The sequence below is a fragment of the Oncorhynchus mykiss genome, chromosome 17 (assembly GCF_057628025.1).
Source record: "Oncorhynchus mykiss isolate SJ-2025 chromosome 17, ASM5762802v1, whole genome shotgun sequence".
Lineage (NCBI taxonomy): Eukaryota > Metazoa > Chordata > Actinopteri > Salmoniformes > Salmonidae > Oncorhynchus > Oncorhynchus mykiss.
Genome location: NC_143038.1, coordinates 22,789,235 through 22,809,657, shown reverse-complemented (window position 1 = coordinate 22,809,657; position 20,423 = coordinate 22,789,235). Strand labels below are relative to the sequence as shown.

At 44.3% G+C, this 20,423-nt stretch overlaps 1 protein-coding gene across 6 annotated transcripts in view; it reads left to right on the top strand.

The window, feature by feature from the left end:
- Positions 1–19,075: 19,075 nt before the first annotated feature.
- The window catches only part of raly (RALY heterogeneous nuclear ribonucleoprotein), a 174,798-nt gene continuing 173,450 nt past the window's right edge, over positions 19,076–20,423 (top strand). For all 6 annotated transcript variants that reach the window (XM_090205062.1, XM_090205061.1, XM_090205060.1 and 3 more), the window contains exon 1: positions 19,076–19,180. The gene's annotated coding sequence lies outside the window, so the exon portion shown is untranslated. The remainder of the gene's footprint in view (positions 19,181–20,423) is intronic.

Here is a 20,423-nt window from a genome sequence, read left to right as displayed (position 1 = left end):
GGCCAATCAATGACAGCTTGGACCTTAGCGGGATCCATCTTAATGCCTTCAGCGGAAATAACAGAACCGAGAAATGTGACGGAGGAGGCATGAAAAGTGCACTTCTCAGCCTTCACAAAAAGACAATTCTCTAAAAGGCGCTGGAGGACACGTCGAACGTGCTGAACATGAATCTGGAGTGACGGTGAAAAAATCAGGATATCGTCAAGGTAAACGAAAACAAAGATGTTCAGCATGTCTCTCAGGACATCATTGACTAATGCCTGAAAGACAGCTGGAGCGTTAGCGAGGCCGAAAGGAAGAACCCGGTATTCAAAGTGCCCTAACGGAGTGTTAAACGCCGTCTTCCACTCGTCCCCCTCCCTGATGCGCACGAGATGGTAAGCGTTACGAAGGTCCAACTTAGTGAAAAACCTGGCTCCCTGCAGGATCTCGAAGGCTGAAGACATAAGAGGGAGCGGATAACGATTCTTCACTGTTATGTCATTCAGCCCTCGATAATCTATGCAGGGGCGCAGAGACCCGTCCTTCTTCTTGACAAAAAAAAACCCCGCTCCGGCGGGAGAGGAGGAGGGGACTATGGTACCGGCGTCAAGAGCTACAGATAAATAATCTTCGAGAGCCTTACGTTCGGAAGCCGACAGAGAGTATAGTCTACCCCTGGGGGGGGGGTGGTTCCCGGAAGGAGATCAATACTACAATCATACGACCGGTGTGGAGGAAGAGAGGTGGCCCTGGACCGACTGAACACCGTGCGCAGATCGTGATATTCCTCCGGCACCCCTGTCAAATCACCAGGCTCCTCCTGTGAAGAAGAGACAGAGGAAACAGGAGGGATAGCAGACATTAAACATTTCACATGACAAGAGACGTTCCAGGAGAGGATAGAATTACTAGACCAATTAATGGAAGGATTATGACAAACTAGCCAGGGATGGCCCAAAACAACAGGTGTAAAAGGTGAACGAAAAATTAAAAAAGAAATGGTTTCACTATGATTACCAGAAACAGTGAGGGTTAAAGGTAGCGTCTCACGCTGAATCCTGGGGAGAGGACTACCATCCAGGGCGAACAAGGCCGTGGGCTCCTTTAACTGTCTGAGAGGAAGGTCATGTTCCCGAGCCCAGGTCTCGTCCAGAAAACAGCCCTCCGCCCCAGAGTCTATTAAGGCACTGCAGGAAGCTGACGAACCGGTCCAGCGTAGATGGACCGACAAGGTAGTGCAGGATCTTGAAGGAGAGACAGGAGTAGTAGCGCTCACCAGTAGCCCTCCGCTTACTGATGAGCTCTGGCCTTTTACTGGACATGAAGTGACAAAATGACCAGCGGAACCGCAATAGAGACAGAGGCGGTTGGTGATTCTCCGTTCCCTCTCCTTAGTCGAGATGCGGATACCTCCCAGCTGCATGGGCTCAGCACCCGAGCCGGCAGAGGAAGATGGTAGTGATGCGGAGAGGGGGGCAACGGAGAACGCGAGCTCCTTTCCACGAGCTCGGTGACGAAGATCAACCCGTCGCTCAATGCGAATAGCGAGTTCAATCAAGGAATCCACGCTGGAAGGAACCTCCCGGGAGAGAATCTCATCCTTTACCTCTGCGCGGAGACCCTCCAGAAAACGAGCGAGCAAAGCCGGCTCGTTCCAGCCACTGGAGGCAGCAAGAGTGCGAAACTCAATAGAGTAGTCTGTTATGGATCGATTACCTTGACATAGGGAAGACAGGGCCCTGGAAGCCTCCTCCCCAAAAACAGATCGATCAAAAACCCGTATCATCTCCTCCTTAAAGTCCTGATACTGGTTAGTACACTCAGCCCTTGCCTCCCAGATTGCCGTGCCCCACTCACGAGCCCGTCCAATAAGGAGAGATATGACGTAGGCGACACGAGCAGTGCTCCTGGAGAAAGTGTAGGGCTGGAGAGAAAACACAATATCACACTGGGTGAGGAACGAGCGGCATTCAGTGGGCTCCCCAGAGTAACACGGCGGGTTATTGATTCTGGGCTCCGGAGATTCGAAAGCCCTGGAAGTGGCCGGTGGATCGAGGCGGAGATGGTGAACCTGTTCTGTGAGGTTGGAGACTTGGGTGGCCAGGGTCTCAACAGCATGTCGAGCAGCAGACAATTCCTGCTCGTGTCTGCCTAGCATCGCTCCCTGGATCCCGACGGCTGAGTGGAGAGGATCCGAAGTCGCTGGGTCCATTCTTGGTCGGATTCTTCTGTTACGGTGCGTGAATGAGGACCCAAAAGCGAATTAACTTAAACAGAGCTTCTTTAATTACCAAACAAAGGTAGGCTCAGACGGACCGGCAGATTCCGACAGGACAAGACAAGGTTACAGCAAACATGACGACAGTCTGGTTCAGGCATGAAACACAACAAACAAGAATCCGACAAGGACAGGAGCAGAAACAGAGAGAGATATAGGGACCTAATCAGAGGGAAAAAGGGAACAGGTGGGAAAAGGGGTGACGAGGTGGTTAGGAGGAGACAAGGCACAGCTGGGGGAAAGAGGGGGAGAAAAGGTAACCTAACAACGACCAGCAGAGGGAGACAGGGTGAAGGGAAAGGACAGAGACAAGACACAACATGACAGTACATGACAATAACAGGTCACAGGCTTAAGAGATCTTATACTGTATGTTTTGTTCAATGAGATAATATCAGTCAGTTAACATTACCTTTATTAATTATGAAGCCAAAATGTGCTTTGTGCCTATTTACATTTGTTTTACATAAATGCTTTAAAATTCTCAAAAAGTGATGTTAATCTTCATAAGCTAACTCATAGAACAAAACGTATAAAATCTCCTAAACCTGTGTTGACCACAGACTTTTATTTTGGTGTTTATCCAAAAACCATTAACTTTTCCCACAGGCTTTGTCCAACAAACCATGGCGGAGTTAGTGCCTACAAAAAAACACCATTACTATTTCTCTCAATTCTATGGAACTAAAACAATGATTTGTTGCATAGGCTGTCTTTTCAATGAGATTAATGCTTTGAATTGAGGTTTGGGTACCGGCATTGAGACAGCTCAGTATCCAGGCCATTACACACCCACACACACAGAGGACCTTGCTGATAAAATAGGGTGATGTCAAATACAAGCTAAAGACTCCATATTTACAGATGTACACACATCATTAAAGTACAACATTTGCCTCAACAATACGAAGGACAAATATGTCCCGACTGTGTGGTTGCAAACTCAAATTGTTACTTCCACTCCCTTGTTAGAGTTAATGTTATCATTTACGGTTTAGCAGAGTAGGAAGTAAAGGGCATAAAGTGGGCAATAAGTGGTAAAGATTGGATATCCAGAATTCATCAGCCATCTCCTTTTCTAGAGGGTCACGGAAGACATTAGTTGGAAATGTTTTGGGTAGTGACACCCAAGTGATTATATCATTAATACACATATACAGTGAGGGGGGAAAAGTATTTGATCCCCTGCTGATTTTGTACGTTTGCCCACTGACAAATAAATGATCAGTCTATAATTTTAATGGTAGGCTAATTTGAACAGTGAGAGACAGAATAACAACAAAAAAATCCATATAAAATGTTTTCAAAAATTCATGTAAAAAATGTTAGAAATTGATTTGCATTTTATTGAGGGACAAATCTTGGGTGAGAACCTCCTTCCCTCAGCCAGGGCATTGAAAATGGGTCGTGGATGGGTATTCCAGCATGACAATGACCCAAAACACACGGCCAAGACAACAAAGGAGTGGCTCAAGAAGAAGCACATTAAGGTCCTGGAGTGGCCTAGCCAGAATCCTATTGAGAACTTGTGAGCCCTTCTCAAATGTGAAATGTACAGTGTGGGAAGACAATACACCTCTTTGAACAGAATTTGCGAGGCTGTGGTTGCTGCTTCAGATAAAGTTGATCGTGAACAGATCAAGAAACTGACAGACTCCATGGATGGAAGGCTCATGGCAGTTATTGAAAAGAAGGGAGGCTATATTGGTCACTGAATATTTCTGAAAGGCCAAAAATGTTATTTCATTGTCATTTTGTGTATCTTATTTGTTACACTTACTCTAAAAATAAAGTGAGTTGGTAGAAATAAATGTTGTCATTTCTCATTTCTAATTCTGCACACTAATAGTTGCCTAATAATTCTGCACACGTATATTCCCCTGAGAAAGACAAAACTCACTTTTCCTTTGTTAAACATTCAGGTTTGAGGTTCAATAGCATTTTGGATTGACAGTGCATTTGTTCAACAAGAGTGTTTGTTCAACAAGAAAATTCATCCCGAGGAATACAAGTTGCCTAATAATTGTGCACACAGTGTATATTACACTACTTTTGACTAGAGCCCTATAGGCCATGCACTAAATAGGGAATGGGGTGCCATATGAGATGCAGACAGTATGAATCTGTCATTCAATGTGTTTATATGGGATACTAGCCAAATAAGGCCAAATTCAATGTTATATCAATAATAAATGTTGGATACCTTGGGAGTGTTTATTAATTAAATTAATCCAAACATGTGTTCTTGCACAAAGGAAAAGGGTTATCTTACCTTAGCAGGGATGTCCTGATACAGATTAAGATTGAGATACTGCCCAGCTTGAAGGCCATTGTGTGAATCAGAACCAATGACGTGCTAAAGCAGACTACGAAAATAAAGCTCACTGAACATTTTGATCACACAGTGTTCCGTTATTTATCAAAGGGCAGTGGATACAGTCACTCGTCTAATGGAGAGTAAGTGTCTTCTATTGCCAAATTGAATTTTGTAAATAATTGCCACCTTGTATGTTCAATACAAATTATCCTAGTCAGAAATTTGCCCATGACAAATATACTTAGCTTACCCTTCCCTGAAATGGTCACGAAATAAAAGGGTGCATGCACCCCTCTCTTTGGGTAATAACGGGTCCATGAGCGTTCCGTTGAGATTGGCAGAGTATAATGATGATGACTACACATGGTTCCTTGAGACTGCAACGCATATCTGCCAAGTCCATTATGATACGGCCTGGCACACAGCAAAATGGATAAATACATAGTTCCTTAGCTGTCTTTTTCTTGTTCCCCTGAGACCATTAAGAACAATTGTGACGGCAGGAACAGCAAGGAACCATACTGGTGAGTGCACTTAATAATGTTGATCCGGAAACATAAAAGACATGCCATTTAGGTTTATAAAAAGACAGTTACAAAATCCCTGGGGTAGGGAGATGGCATAGTCTCGATATTCGAGTTGGCAGGCTTTTTTTGTGATTGTCAAGGTAACTTTGCCTTTCTCTCTGAAATATGTTGGTCCATAGTTTTCATTGTGATAATGGTGTGCAGTTACCATATGGAGGGAGGAGTTGTAGAGTCATACTGCTGCAACATACACTGAGTGTACAACACATTAGGAACATAACAGGTGAATCCAGTTGATAGCTATGATCCCTTATTGATGTCACTTAAATCCACTTCAATTAGTGTAGCTGAAGGGGAGGAGACAGGTTAAAGAATCCTTTTTAAGCCTTGAGACAACTGAGACATTGATTGTGTATGTGTGCCATTCCGAGTGTGAATGGGCAAGACAAAAGATTTAGGTGCCTTTGAACGGGGTGTGGTAGTAGGTGCCAGGCGCACCAGTTTGAGTGTGTCAAGGACTGGAACATTGCTGGGTTTTTCATGCTCAACAGTTTCCTGTGTGTATCAAGAATGGTCTACAACCCAAAGGATATCCAGCCAACTTGACACAAATGTGGGAAGCATTGGAGTCACAGGAGGTTGGTGGCACCTTAATTGGGGAGAACGGGCTCGTGTTAATGACTGTATCGGAATTAGTGGAATGGTAAATAAAACACATGGTTTCCAGGTGTTTGACATTCCATTTGCACTGTTCCGGCCATTATTATGAGCCATTCTCCCCTCAGCAGCCTCCTGTGATTGGAGTCAACATGGGCCAGCATCCCTGTGGAACGCTTTCGACACCTTGTAGATTCCATGCCCTGACGAATTGAGGCTGTTCTGAGGGCAAAAGGGAGTGCCACTCAATATTAGGAAGGTGTTCATAATGTTTTGTACACACTATTTCTCATTTGTGAATGTAACCTATATTTCTAGTCAAACCATAAAGAAGGCATTCAAATAACTCACATTTTGTTCCCTTTGAGAATGCAAAAGCAGACATCCAGCAGCATTTTTCAAATAACTGTCCTATATATTTTTTGTTTCCTTTGTTTCCCCATACATTCCCCATTTATTTTAAGACGGTAGCTAGGTAATCCACTGGACATGAGAACCAATCTACTCCCCAAATTATCCCAACCAGAAGTTGTTTGTGGTTGGTATGTCGGGTTGATGTATACATGCACTAACTATTTGTGTTGCATGCAAAAATGTCCTGGAGGACATTCCATCTCTGCAAACTTGGACCTCACTACCATAGCTGTGATGTGTGTTTAGATTGCTTGACAGCCTTCATAATTCCAATACCAGTTTGTATCTCTAATTCATTCCAGTACACTATGACAACTAGGGGGGGTTTGAATGTCTGCAAGGAAAGATATAGATCCTCGTTTAAATATCAATGCGACAGACTATTACATATCTTTGCTTGAACATGAAACTCATTTTCAGGTGTAGTGGGAAAAAAATATTGAAATGTAGATAAAAAGCATGGATTGATAAAGATCAACCACAAATGCATGTCAGTGTCTTTCTCCTCTTTTGCCATTTTGGATTCATTTCAGATATGCTCTGTTGTTGGATTGGTGGCTAGGCTTCATCTCAATTTCAGGAAGTCAAATGTCCTGTCAAATGTCCTCGCTTTATGAATTATTTGCCTAATGGAAGGTGACTAGAGTAAATACAGTAAATCAGTGCATGGAATAAGTACTTCAGGACTTGAAAAATCCCAGTACTGATCTTATCTCTTCGTAAAGGTTAGGCTTTAAGTAGTGGGTGACAATGGGGAAAGAATTAAATAACTATTTATTTTAGTACATCAAAATACATATTTTCTATCTTAATGTGATAACTCTGTTGTTGCAGAGAATTTTCCTGCATAGCAGGAAATGCAAACAGTAGTGTATTCAGGGTTTACAGAGGCTCTAAAGTCTGTAATTTCCACTTTAAAATGTCATACTTGACTTGCCCTAATGAAAAAATGTGTACCATTGACTATACCGAGTAATAAATGGCACCGTTTAGGCCCTCGACAAAAGTAGTATAATAAATAGGAAATATTGGGTGCTATTTGGACTGCAGCCGTAGAAGTAGGAGAGGGAGAGCTGCTTCCCCCTCATGGAGGAGTTGTGGTTGAGGACATGGTTGAGGACTAATTAAAGCCTATCATATTCAACTCAAATAGCAAATGGTTGTCATTTGAAAGGAGTGTATAATGTGAGAGAGGAGAGAAAGCTGTAGGGAAGCCAGAGATGGCTTTTATTTTCCGATTTTGCACAAAATGGAAAGCTCACGTCCCTGATATTTTAGTGCTCCTATTTGAGTGCGACGTGAGTGTTTTTTTGCTGCTGTATTAATGATGCACCATATTCGATACAGATTTATTCAGTGCCCTGAAAAGGAGAGGCAGTATCTCGCCAGCTTTTATACTGTGCAGTGGCATAGTCTATGACAGACAAATGGCTAATACTTGCTTGTTTAATAATTCAATGTATTCTAAAAAATGTCTTTAGACGAAACAGTATTTATGATGGTGGCCTTCAAGTGGACTGGTATCATACAAATGGTTGGGTCCTTGTGTAGCCTATCTATAGCAACTCTCTGATGATGAATTATGGCTTTGAGGTACAAACAGGCAAAATTACAATGATGGAATGGATAAGCAGGTTAAAGCTAAAGGGGATACACCCAATGTTTGTAAAAGCCTTTATGGAAATTACTAGTCAATGTTACACAAGGTTTAGTGTTAGGCATTTCCTCCTACATTACATGTATGTGTTGTATGCACATCCCTATGCTAAAACTTGATGTAATTGTGTTTTACAATAAGGAATTAATTTGGGAATACACAATCTCTGTTTTCACTGAAGTAAACCAATGATCACATTATTTCCCCAACCCACAGTAGCTGCATGGCTTTAAAACCAACACAATGCATGTCCCTTAAAAGGGCAAAAGCTTGAGTCCTGAGCTATTGTTGGTTGTAATTGACTTCTGAACTGTCTGTAGCCCTCAGCTCTCTAAAGTATAATGTACAGTAATCCTGGACCCTTAATTTACCATAGTTGTGCACTGCATGACAATTTCTACAACATAATCCTTTATTTTTTCCAATAATTTTTAATAGGATCTCCTTTGTAAAGGTGCTCCAAACCTAACAGGATTCAATGAAATTAAATGTTATGTCACATGCGCTGAATACAACAGGTGTAGATCTTACAGTGAAATGCTTACTTACAAGCCCTTAACCAGCCTAAAAAAAAGTGGTCAGATGAAGCCGATGCTAAACTAGAGGACTGTTTTGCTAGCACAGATTGGAATATGTTCCGGGATTCTTCCAATAGCACTGAGGAGTACATCACATCAGTCACTGGCTTTATCAATAAGTGCATTGAGGACGTCGTCCCAACAGTGACTGTATGTACATACCCCAACCAGAAGCCATGGATTACAGGCAACATGCGCACTGAGCCAAAGGGTAGAGCTGCCGCTTTCAAGCAGCAGGACTCTAACCCGGACGCTTTATAAGAAATCCTGCTATGCCCTCAGATGAACCATCAAACAGGTGAAGCGTCAATACAGGACTAAGATTGAATCCTACTACACCGGCTCCGATGCTCGTCGGATGTGGTAGGGCTTGCAAACTATTCCAGACTACAAAGGGAAGCACAGCCGCAAGCTGCCCAGTGACACGAGCCTAGCAGATGAGCTAAATTACTTCTATGCTCACTTCAAGGCAAGCAACACTGAAGTATGCATGAGAGCATCAGCTGTTCTGGACGACTGTGTGATCACGCTCTCCGTAGCCGATGTGAGTAAGACCTTTAAACAGGTCAACATTAACAAGGTCGCAGGGCCAGACGGATTACCAAATCATGTACTCCGAGCATGCGCTGACCAACTGGCAAGTGTCTTCACTGACATGTTTAACCTGTCCCTGACTGAGTCTGTAATACCAACATGTTTTAAGCAGACCACCATAGTCGCGGTGCCCATGAACTGTAAGGTAACCTGCCTAACTGTCTACTGGCTGATAGCACTCACGTCTGTAGCCATGAAGTGCTTTGAAAGGCTGTCATGGCTCACATCAACACCACTGTCCCAGAAACCCTAGACCCACTCCAATTTGCATACCGCCCCAACAGATCCACAGATGATGCAATCTCTATTGCACTCCACACTGCTCTTTCGCACCTGGACAAGAGGAACATCTACGTGAGAATGCTATTCATTGACTACAGCTCAGCGTTCAATACCATAGTGCCCTCAAAGCTCATCACTAAGCTAAGGACCTTGGGACTAAACACCTCCCTCTGCAACTGGATACTGGACTCCCTGACAGGCCACCCCCAGGTTAAGGGTAGGTAACAACACATCTGATCCTCAACACGGGGACCGCTCAGGACTGCACTCATGACACCATCATTAAGTTTGTAGACGACACAACAGTGGTAGGCCTGCTCATCGACAACAATGAGACCGCCCATATGGAAGAGGTCAGAGACCTGGCCGTGTGGTGCCAGGATAACCATCTCTCCCTCAACGTGATCAAGGCAAAGGAAATGACTGTGGACTACAGGAAAATGAGGACTGAGCATGCTCCCATTCTTATCGACGGCTGTAGTGGAGCAGGTTGAGAGCTTCAAGTTCCTTGGTGTCCACATCCAACAAACTAACATGGTCCAAATATACCAAGACAGTCATGAAGAGGGCACGACAAAGCCTATTCCCCGTCAGGAGACTGAAAATATTTGGCATTGGGCCTCAGATCCTCAAAAAGTTCTACAGCTGCACCATCGAGAGCATCCTGACTGGTTGTATCACTCACTGCCTGGTATGGCAACTGCTCAGGCCTCCGATCCACAAGGCACTACAAAGGGTAGTGAGTACGGCCCAGTACATCACTGGGGCCAAGCTTCCTCCCATCCAGGACCTCTATACCAAGGCCCTAAAAATTGTCAAAGACTCCAACCACCCTAGTCATAGACTGTAGTAAAGGTGGTCTATAGTTTTTTTTCCCTCTGGTTGCACATTTAACATGCTGGTAGAAATGCACATTTCCCTGCATTAAAGTCCCCGACCACTAGCAGTGCCACACCTGGATGAGTGTTTTTGTCACGATTCTTCAAAATCGAACCCAGAAGCAGACCAGGACAAGGAGAGTAGGAAAAAGAGTATTTATTTACAAGTGAATGGGTAGATATATCCAGGTGGTGTAGCGAGTAGCGGTGATGAGTTGATGGGAGTAAATAGGTGGATCCAATGGGGAAGCGGAATCCTCAGACGACCAGGCGGGAATGGGGTAAATGATCCGGGTGAGTAACTGAAGACAGAACAAACAGAGGTAAGTTCAAGGCAAGCAATACGTAACAAACAACAAAACAAATTCTATCCAACTTGAGGCTGATACTCTGGCACAACATACTGTTCATGACTAACGATCCGGCAGGGAATGGATGTCAGGTCAGAGCTTTTGAAGGGGAGAGGTGATGATCAGGACAGGTGTGCAGATTACTGATGGGATACAGGTGCGGGTGAACATCGATCTCCCAACAAGCTAATTCGCCCGGCAACCAGACAGGGTGCGTTCCAGGACACCGGAAACACACTCCAGGACAGAAACACAGGCAAACACAGACTCAGGAAGTGGGATTTGTGACAGTTTTACTGTTTGCTTATGGCCTTATACAGGTAATTGAGTGCAGACTTACTGCCAGCATCGGTTTGTGGTGGTAAATTGAAAGCTACAAAAAATATAGATATAAATATAGAAAACTCTCTTCGTAAATAGTGTGGTCTATGGCTTATTATGACATACAGTGGGGCAAAAAGTACAGTGCCTTGCGAAAGTATTCGGCCCCCTTGAACTTTGCGACCTTTTGCCACATTTCAGGCTTCAAACATAAAGATATAAAACTGTATTTGTTTGTGAAGAATCAACAACAAGTGGGACACAATCATGAAGTGGAACGACATTTATTGGATATTTCAAACTTTTTTAACAAATTAAAAACTGAAAAATTGGGCGTGCAAAATTATTCAGCCCCCTTAAGTTAATACTTTGTAGCGCCACCTTTTGCTGCGATTACAGCTGTAAGTCGCTTGGGGTATGTCTTTATCAGTTTTGCACATCGAGAGACTGACATTTTTTCCCATTCCTCCTTGCAAAACAGCTCGAGCTCAGTGAGGTTGGATGGAGAGCATTTGTGAACAGCAGTTTTCAGTTCTTTCCACAGATTCTCGATTGGATTCAGGTCTGGACTTTGACTTGGCCATTCTAACACCTGGATATGTTTATTTTTGAACCATTCCATTGTAGATTTTGCTTTATGTTTTGGATCATGGTCTTGTTGGAAGACAAATCTCCGTCCCAGTCTCAGGTCTTTTGCAGACTCCATCAGGTTTTCTTCCAGAATGGTCTTGTATTTGGCTCCATCCATCTTCCCATCAATTTTAACCATCTTCCCTGTCCCTGATGAAGAAAAGCAGGCCCAAACCATGATGCTGCCACCACCATGTTTGACAGTGGGGATGGTGTGTTCATTGTGATGAGCTGTGTTGCTTTTACGCCAAACATAACGTTTTGCATTGTTGCCAAAAAGTTACATTTTGGTTTCATCTGACCAGAGCACCTTCTTCCACATGTTTGGTGTGTCTCCCAGGTGGCTTGTGGCAAACTTTAAACAACACTTTTTATAGATATGTTTAAGAAATGGCTTTCTTCTTGCCACTCTTCCATAAAGGCCAGATTTGTGCAATATACAACTGATTGTTGTCCTATGGACAGAGTCTCCCGCCTCAGCTGTAGATCTCTGCAGTTCATCCAGAGTGATCATGGGCCTCTTGGCTGCATCTCTGATCAGTCTTCTCCTTGTATGAGCTGAAAGTTTAGAGGGACGGCCAGGTCTTGGTAGATTTGCAGTGGTCTGATACTCCTTCCATTTCAATATTATCGCTTGCACAGTGCTCCTTGGGATGTTTAAAGCTTGGGAAATCTTTTTGTATCCAAATCCGGCTTTAAACTTCTTCACAACAGTATCTCGGACCTGCCTGGTGTGTTCCTTGTTCTTCATGATGCTCTCTGCGCTTTTAACGGACCTCTGAGACTATCACAGTGCAGGTGCATTTATACGGAGACTTGATTACACACAGGTGGATTGTATTTATCATCATTAGTCATTTAGGTCAACATTGGATCATTCAGAGATCCTCACTGAACTTCTGGAGAGAGTTTGCTGCATTGAAAGTAAAGGGGCTGAATAATTTTGCACGCCCAATTTTTCAGTTTTTGATTTGTTAAAAAAGTTTGAAATATCCAATAAATGTTGTTCCACTTCATGATTGTGTCCCACTTGTTGTTGATTCTTCACAAAAAAATACAGTTTTATATCTTTATGTTTGAAGACTGAAATGTGGCAAAAGGTCGCAAAGTTCAAGGGGGCCGAATACTTTCGCAAGGCACTGTATTTAGTCAGCCACCAATTGTGCAACTTCTCCCACTTAAAAAGATAAGAGGCCTGTAATTTTCATCATAGCTACACTTCAACTATGACAGACAAAATGAGAAAAACAATTTTAAGGGGTTTATTTGCAAATTATGGTGGAAAATAAGTATTTGGTCACCTACAAACAAGCAAGATTTCTGGCTCTCACAGACCTGAAACTTCTTCTTTAAGAGGCTCATCTGTCCTCCAGCATTTGGATGATCCAGAAGAAGATTGGGAGAATGTCATATGGTCAGATGAAACCAAAATATTACTTTTTGGTAAAAACTCAACTCGTCGTGTTTGGAGGACAAAGAATGCTGAGTTGCATCCAAAGAACACCATACCTACTGTGAAGCATGGGGATGGAAACATCATGCTTTGGGGCTGTTTTTCTGCAAAGGGACCAGGACGACTGATCCGTGTAAAGGAAAGAATGAATGGGGCTATGTATCATGAGATTTTGAGTGAAAACTTCCTTCCATCAGCAAGGGCATTGAAGATGAAACATGGCTGGGTTTTTCAGCATGACAATGATCCCAAACACACCACCCGGGCAACGAAGGACTGGCTTCGTAAGAAGCATTTCAAGGTCCTGGAGTGGCCTAGCCAGTCTCCAGATCTCAACCCCATAGAAAATCTTTGGAGGGAGTTGAAAGTCCGTGTTGCCCAGCAACAACCCCAAAACATCACTGCTCTAGAGGAGATCTGCATGGAGGAATGGGACAAAAAACCAGCAACAGTTTGCGAAAACCTTGTGAAAACTTACAGAAAACGTTTGACCTCTGTCATTGCCAACAAAGGGTATATAACAAAGTATTGAGATAAACTTTTGTTATTGACCAAATACTTATTCTCCACCATAATTTGCAATTAAATTCATTAAAAATCCTGCAGTGTGATTTTCTTTCTTATTTTGTCTGTCATAGTTGAAGTTTTTATTTTTATTTTTTTTATTTTACCTTTATTTAACCAGGCAAGTCAGTTAAGAACAAATTCTTATTTTCATTGACGACAGATTTGTACCTTGTCAGCTCGGGGGTTTGAACTCGCAACCTTCCGGTTACTAATCCAACGCTCTAACCACTAGGCTACCCTGCCGCCCCAAGTGTACCTATGATGAAAATTACAGGCCTCTCATCTTGCACAATTCGTGGCTGACTAAATACTTTTTTGCCCCACTGTACTTTACCTCAGACAAGCAAAACCTTGAGACTTCCTTAATATTAGATTTCATGCACCAGCTGTTGTTTATAAACATACATAGACCGCTACCCCTTGTCTTACCGGAGGTAGCTGTTCTATTGTCACACCCTGGTCAAAGTATTTTGTGTTTATCTTTATTTATTTGGTCAGGCCAGGGTGTGGCATGGGTTTTTGTATGTGGTGTGTATGTATGGGGATTGTAGCTAGTGGGGTGTTCTAGCTAAGTCTATGGCTGTCTGAAGTGGTTCTCAATCAGAGGCAGGTGTTTATCGTTGTCTCTGATTGGGAACCATATTTAGGCAGCCATATTCTTTGAGTTTGTCGTGGGTGATTGTCCTTAGTGTCCTGATGTCATTGTTCTGTGTTAGGTTACACAAGTATAGGCTGTTTCGGTTTTTGTTAAGTTTATTGTTTTGATAGTGTTTGTGTTTAGTGTGTTACTTCATTAAACATGGATTGCAATAGACACGCCGCATTTTGGTCCGACTCTCCTTCTCACGAAGAAAACCGTTACAGAATCACCCACCACAAAGGGACCAAGCAGCGTGTCAACAGGCAGCAACAACAGCCCAAAGTGGAGTACAGTATGGACTATACTTCTTGGGAGGAGATAGACAGGTGGGCGGTCGACCCAGGGAGAGTGCCGGAGCCCGCCTGGGATTCGATGGAGCAGTGCGCGGAAGGATATAGGAGAATGGAGTTTGCGAAGCAAGCAAGGCGGCGCGGACGGAGGCCCCATAGTCAGCCCCAAAAATGTCTTGGGGGGGGGCTCAGGGAGAGTGTGGCAGAGTCAGGAGCCAGACCTGAGCCAACTCTCCCTGTTTATCGTGAGGAGCCAAGGAGGAGACCAGAGCCGGTGTTGGAGGTGAGCGAAACAGAGACTGTGAAGGAGTTAATGGGGAAATTGGAGGAGAGAGAAATGAGGGAGTTGCTGTGTTGGTGTTTTAAACATGGAATTCGCCTGACGGAGCGTGTCGGGGATTTGATGGCACCTGGGTCAGCGCTCCATACTCGTCCTGAGGTGCGTGTTAGTCGGCTGGTGAAGATGGTGCCAGTCTCACGTACCAGGCCTCCTGTGCACCTCCCTAGCCTTGCACGTCCTGTGCCAGCACCGCTCTCAAGATCTCCAGTACGCCTTCACGGTCTAACCCATCCTGTGCCACCTCCACACCCCAGCCCTCCGGTAGCAGCTCCCCGCACCAGGCTTCCTGTGCGTGTCCTCGGCCCAGTACCACCAGTGCCAGCACCACGCATCAGGCCTACAGTGCGCCTCGCCTGTCCAGCGCTGTCGGAGCCCTCCTCCTCTCCAGCGCTGTCGGAGTCTCCCGCCTGTTTAGCGCTGTTAGAGCCTTCCTTCTCTACAGCGCTGCCGGAGTCTCCCGCCTGTTCAGAACTGCCAGTCTGCAAGGAGCTGCCAGTCTGCAAGGAGCTGCCAGTCTGCAAGGAGCTGCCAGTCTGCATAGAGCTGCCAGTCTGCAAGGAGCTGCCAGTCTGCAAGGAGCTGCCAGTCTGCAAGGAGCCGCCAGAGCTGCCTGTCTGCAAGGAGCCGCCAGAGCTGCCTGTCTGCAGGATGCCGCCAAAGCTGCCAGTCTGCAAGGAGCCGCCAGAGCTGCCAGTTAGCATGGAGCAGCCAGGGCCGCCAGTTAGCATGGAGCAGCCAGGGCCGCCAGTTAGCATGGAGCAGCCAGGGCCGCCAGTTAGCATGGAGCAGCCAGGGCCGCCAGTCAGCATGGAGCAGCCAGGGCCGCCAGTCAGCATGGAGCAGCCAGGGCCGCCAGTCAGCATGGAGCAGCCAGGGCCGCCAGTCAGCATGGAGCAGCCAGGGCCGCCAGTCAGCATGGAGCAGCCAGGGCCGCCAGTCAGCATGGAGCAGCCAGTCAGCATGGAGCAGCCAGAGCAGCCAGTCAGCATGGAGCAGCCAGAGCTGCCAGTCAGCATGGAGCAGCCAGTCAGCATGGAGCAGCCAGAGCTGCCAGTCAGCATGGAGCAGCCAGTCAGCATGGAGCAGCCAGAGCTGCCAGTCAGCATGGAGCAGCCAGAGCTGTCAGTCAGCATGGAGCAGCCAGTCGACCAGACTCTTCCAGATCTGCCAGTCGACCAGACTCTTCCAGATCTGCCAGTCGACCAGACTCTTCCAGATCTGCCAGTCGACCAGACTCTTCCAGATCTGCCAGTCGACCAGACTCTTCCAGATCTGCCAGTCGACCAGACTCTTCCAGATCTGCCAGTCGACCAGACTCTTCCAGATCTGCCAGTCGACCAGACTCTTCCAGATCTGCCAGTCAGCCAGGATCTGCCAGTCAGCCAGGATCTGCCGAAACCACCAGCCAGCCTGGATCTGGTAGATTCATCAACCTGCCTGAGCTTCCTCTCACTCCTGAGCTTCCTCTCACTCCTGAGCTTCCCCTCAGTCCCGAGCTGCCTCAGTCCCGAGCTGCCCCTCAGTCCCGAGCTGCCCCTCAGTCCCGATCTGCTCCTCAGTCCAGTGGGGTTCTGGGTGAGGACTACTAGGCCATGGTCGGCGGCGAGGGTGGACTATCCAGGGATGCGAGGAGAAGGGACTAAGACATTGATTGAGTGGGGTCCACGTCCCGCGCCGGAGCCGCCACCATGGACAGACGCCCACCCGGACCCTCCCTATTGTTTTGAGGTGCGTTCGGGAGTCCGCACCTTAGGGGGGGGGTTCTGTCACACCCTGGTCAAAGTATTTTGTGTTTATCTTTATTTATTTGGTCAGGCCAGGGTGTGGCATGGGTTTTTGTATGTGGTGTGTATGTATGGGGATTGTAGCTAGTGGGGTGTTCTAGCTAAGTCTATGGCTGTCTGAAGTGGTTCTCAATCAGAGGCAGGTGTTTATCGTTGTCTCTGATTGGGAACCATATTTAGGCAGCCATATTCTTTGAGTTTGTCGTGGGTGATTGTCCTTAGTGTCCTGATGTCATTGTTCTGTGTTAGGTTACACAAGTATAGGCTGTTTCGGTTTTTGTTAAGTTTATTGTTTTGATAGTGTTTGTGTTTAGTGTGTTACTTCATTAAACATGGATTGCAATAGACACGCCGCATTTTGGTCCGACTCTCCTTCTCACGAAGAAAACCGTTACATCTATCTTCTATTTTATCCATGTTGTCATTCAGCCACGACTAGGTGAAACATAAGATATTATCGTTTTTAATGTCCAGTTGGTAGGATATTCGTGATCGTAGCTCGTCTAATTTGTTATCCAATGATTGTACGTTGGCTAATAAGACCGATGGTAGAGGCAGATGACCCATTTGCTGTCGGATCCTTACAAGGCACCCTAACCTACATCCTCTATCTCCATCTCTTTCTCCCACGAATGACAGGGAATAGGGCCTTGTCGGGTGTCTGAAGTAAATCCTTCGCGTCCGACTCTTTAAAGAAAAAATCTTTGTCCAGTACGAGGGGAGTAATATTTTGTTCTGATATCCAGAAGCTCTTTTCGGTCATAAGAGACGGTGGCATTGTCCTATGGCACACTATAGTGTGTCATAAGACAATTAGTGTTTGATATAGACTCGGTGCTTAGTGGAATCCTTTCGACAAACTGCTCCTATATCACTGTTGTGTGATGTGTACATCCATCATGCCATACGTCTTATATTTTCATGTTAGGCCACATTAAGGCATATTTTTTTGTTTCAGTCCTAAGACCAGAGGCTTGGCTAACACTGTCACAGTGTACATTTAAACCGAAACACCAAGACAAGTAAAGTTAAACAGTTGAGTAAGCCTGTGAGATTTTACATCCACACATGGATAACGTGCCCTTAATTCTGACTGTGCATGTCTCTGACTGGCATGGTCCTTTGCTGACCCCCCCTTGCCTGGTATGGGCGGTGCGTGCGTGGCTGTGCACACACCCGTGTGCACGTGTGGGTCGATGCAAGAGAGACAAATAGGGCACTGTAGAGCTAGACACTGCTGTAAGATGAGAGCATATTTTGCGGTCTGAACACTGAGAAAATTAACCCTGGGCAGCCAGACTGCTAACCATAGCCACAGAAAGTAGGAGTGCTGCAGCACACCCTGAAAAAAAATCTAAACCCATCCCGACCCCCACCCCCAAACTACTTTCCATGGCTATGCTGCTAACACTACTGTTTCGGGGTAGTGTTAGACACTCCCATCAGCAGCGCGCTGCAAAGCCAAGGAGCACTGGCCCTCAGTTCACTCTGCACAAAATTTTAGCAGCATGGAGGACCATGCCAATGGATTTATGCTGCACTGAACTAATTTCAAATATCTTGTAATCTCTGTGCAGAGCCATAGTTGAGTGGTAGCACTCCTAGCACAAGTCCCATGCAATTATTCCCACTGGTGACCAAGGTTCACACCTCTGGTTGATCATCCTTCCCACTGTACCCTCTTCTGATTTTCATACTATCTTAATAAAATGTCAAAAAACATATATTCTCCAATCGATTATAGCCCATAAATGGACACTTGAGTTGGTGTATTTCAGTTACCATTTGATTAAAAGTGCCCGAAAACAGCCAACACAGTACATGATCCTTTACTTAGATTTGTGTGAAATTGTTAGATATTACTTGTTAGATATTGCTGCACTATCGAACTAGAAGAGCAAGCATTTCGCTACATCCACATTAACATCTGCTAAACACGTGTATGTGACCAATACATTTTGATTTGATCCTAAAATTGCATATTAGAATAGACTGCATTCACTGTCATTCACTGATTCAGTGATGGTCGACCAAGATCAGGATTATAGCTGTATAAAGTTATGTCCCTCTTAAGTATTCACATGGTAATTGCAGGTACAGTGCAATTACAGTGTATAATTGTTACATTACCTGTTCGTAACAACACAAACTAAATATAAGCATTACATTTGTAAACCAACTCAAATCAATTCCGTTGAAAAATGAGATTATGCAAGCCACTAACAGGTAGGATAACAGTGCTAAGCACAAACAAATTACGACATTACATTGTACCTCAGCAGTCAACTGCAGTCATTCGAATTGTGATTTGTGTTTGCACAATTTGAAATGGGAAACAAAGTTAAAAATGTTATTTCATATAAACGATTATCAACATTTCACATGGTTTTCATGGGGGTGAATAGTCTTTGCCTTAATCATGCGGTGGGAATGGAACTTCCAGTGCACTGTGCAGAGACAGATCCCTTGTTTCCACCCCTATGGTAAAGAAATGGTTTGCTCCATGCAGATAGTGGCTCTTTGCTGAATTTCACTACAGTCGGTGCTTGCCTTGCTGCCGTGACAGTACTGTACCTTTTTCTGCCTCTGTTGATCTCTTATTGCTCTTTGAACAATTTTACTCTTGAAATTTTCCTTGGTGAGTAATTTCTTCCCCTCTTACCTTTTCTTTTTTTCTTCTTTTTCTCTATTTTTGTTCCTCTTTATTTTGTTATATTTTTCCATTTCAGTGCCTCAATTCTCATAGATTTTTAAATTTTTTAAATGCATTTTGACTTTTGGATAGCTCGCTATTGACTTATAATTACAGTGTCCGAGGAAAGAATGTATGTGTCTTTACTCTCTTACAAAATGTGTATTACGAATAGGACATATAGCCTATCTATGTGTTGGGAGGAATTTATATTTCCAATAATCAGCAATCTGTTTTCATGTTCTCTATTTTACTCCCGAATGACTGTCATTGATTTTTGGTGTGCAGGTTTTTCTAAGCCTACAAAAAGTAACCCAATGACACACTGACCAGGTATAAAATGTTTTTGTTGTTGTTATTCTTCTGGCGTATCTCCGTTTGAGGTTATTAACCATTTTTCTTTTGAATATGTGGGGAATAGAATAATTTTGTGCAACAATATTGAGACGTCCTGAATACATTAGTGACCGTTCAGCATGCCCATGCCTACACCATTATCTAAATGTTATGAAATACCTTTCCCCGTTACGTTAGAATAATAAATACTTTTTAAGATGATATATTATTTTTATCGCTATTTTCATTAAAGTAGTTCATGCAACCAGATATGCGTGTGGCTCAACGTGAAAGTTTAAATGCAAAATGAACAAGGCATTAACACCTTCTTATTTATGTATTGTGTTCTTATATAGAACGTTCCATTGTACTTTGATTGATAGCATAGTGAAAAACTAAAAAAACTAACCAAGAAACAATTTTCTCCAACCATGATGGCTAGAATTTCATATAAGGTTTCCCTCATAGAACAAATTTCACCAACAGTCCAAATAGTTCATGTCAATACAATACTAACGATCCGACACTGCAGATAGGCTATTCATGCAGCTGACTGATGACACAGGGCAATGAGAAAGCTTAGCCCGAAGACAGCCATGGTATTTGCAGATCTGTCATCATCATTATTTAGTGTTTTACCCTAATGCATCTATTATTTGTGGATGCTGTGCTGTCAAATGTTTTGTGCTCCACCTCTGCCCTGATAGAATGTCTTTCCCTTCAACTGGCGGTAACCCCATGCTTCTATAGGGTTATCCATCAAAAATACATAATTACAATGTAATGTATGAAGCAAGAGCAGAGATGGACCTATTGAATCATAGCAGAAGCATTCATTTGTGGAGGTGACGGA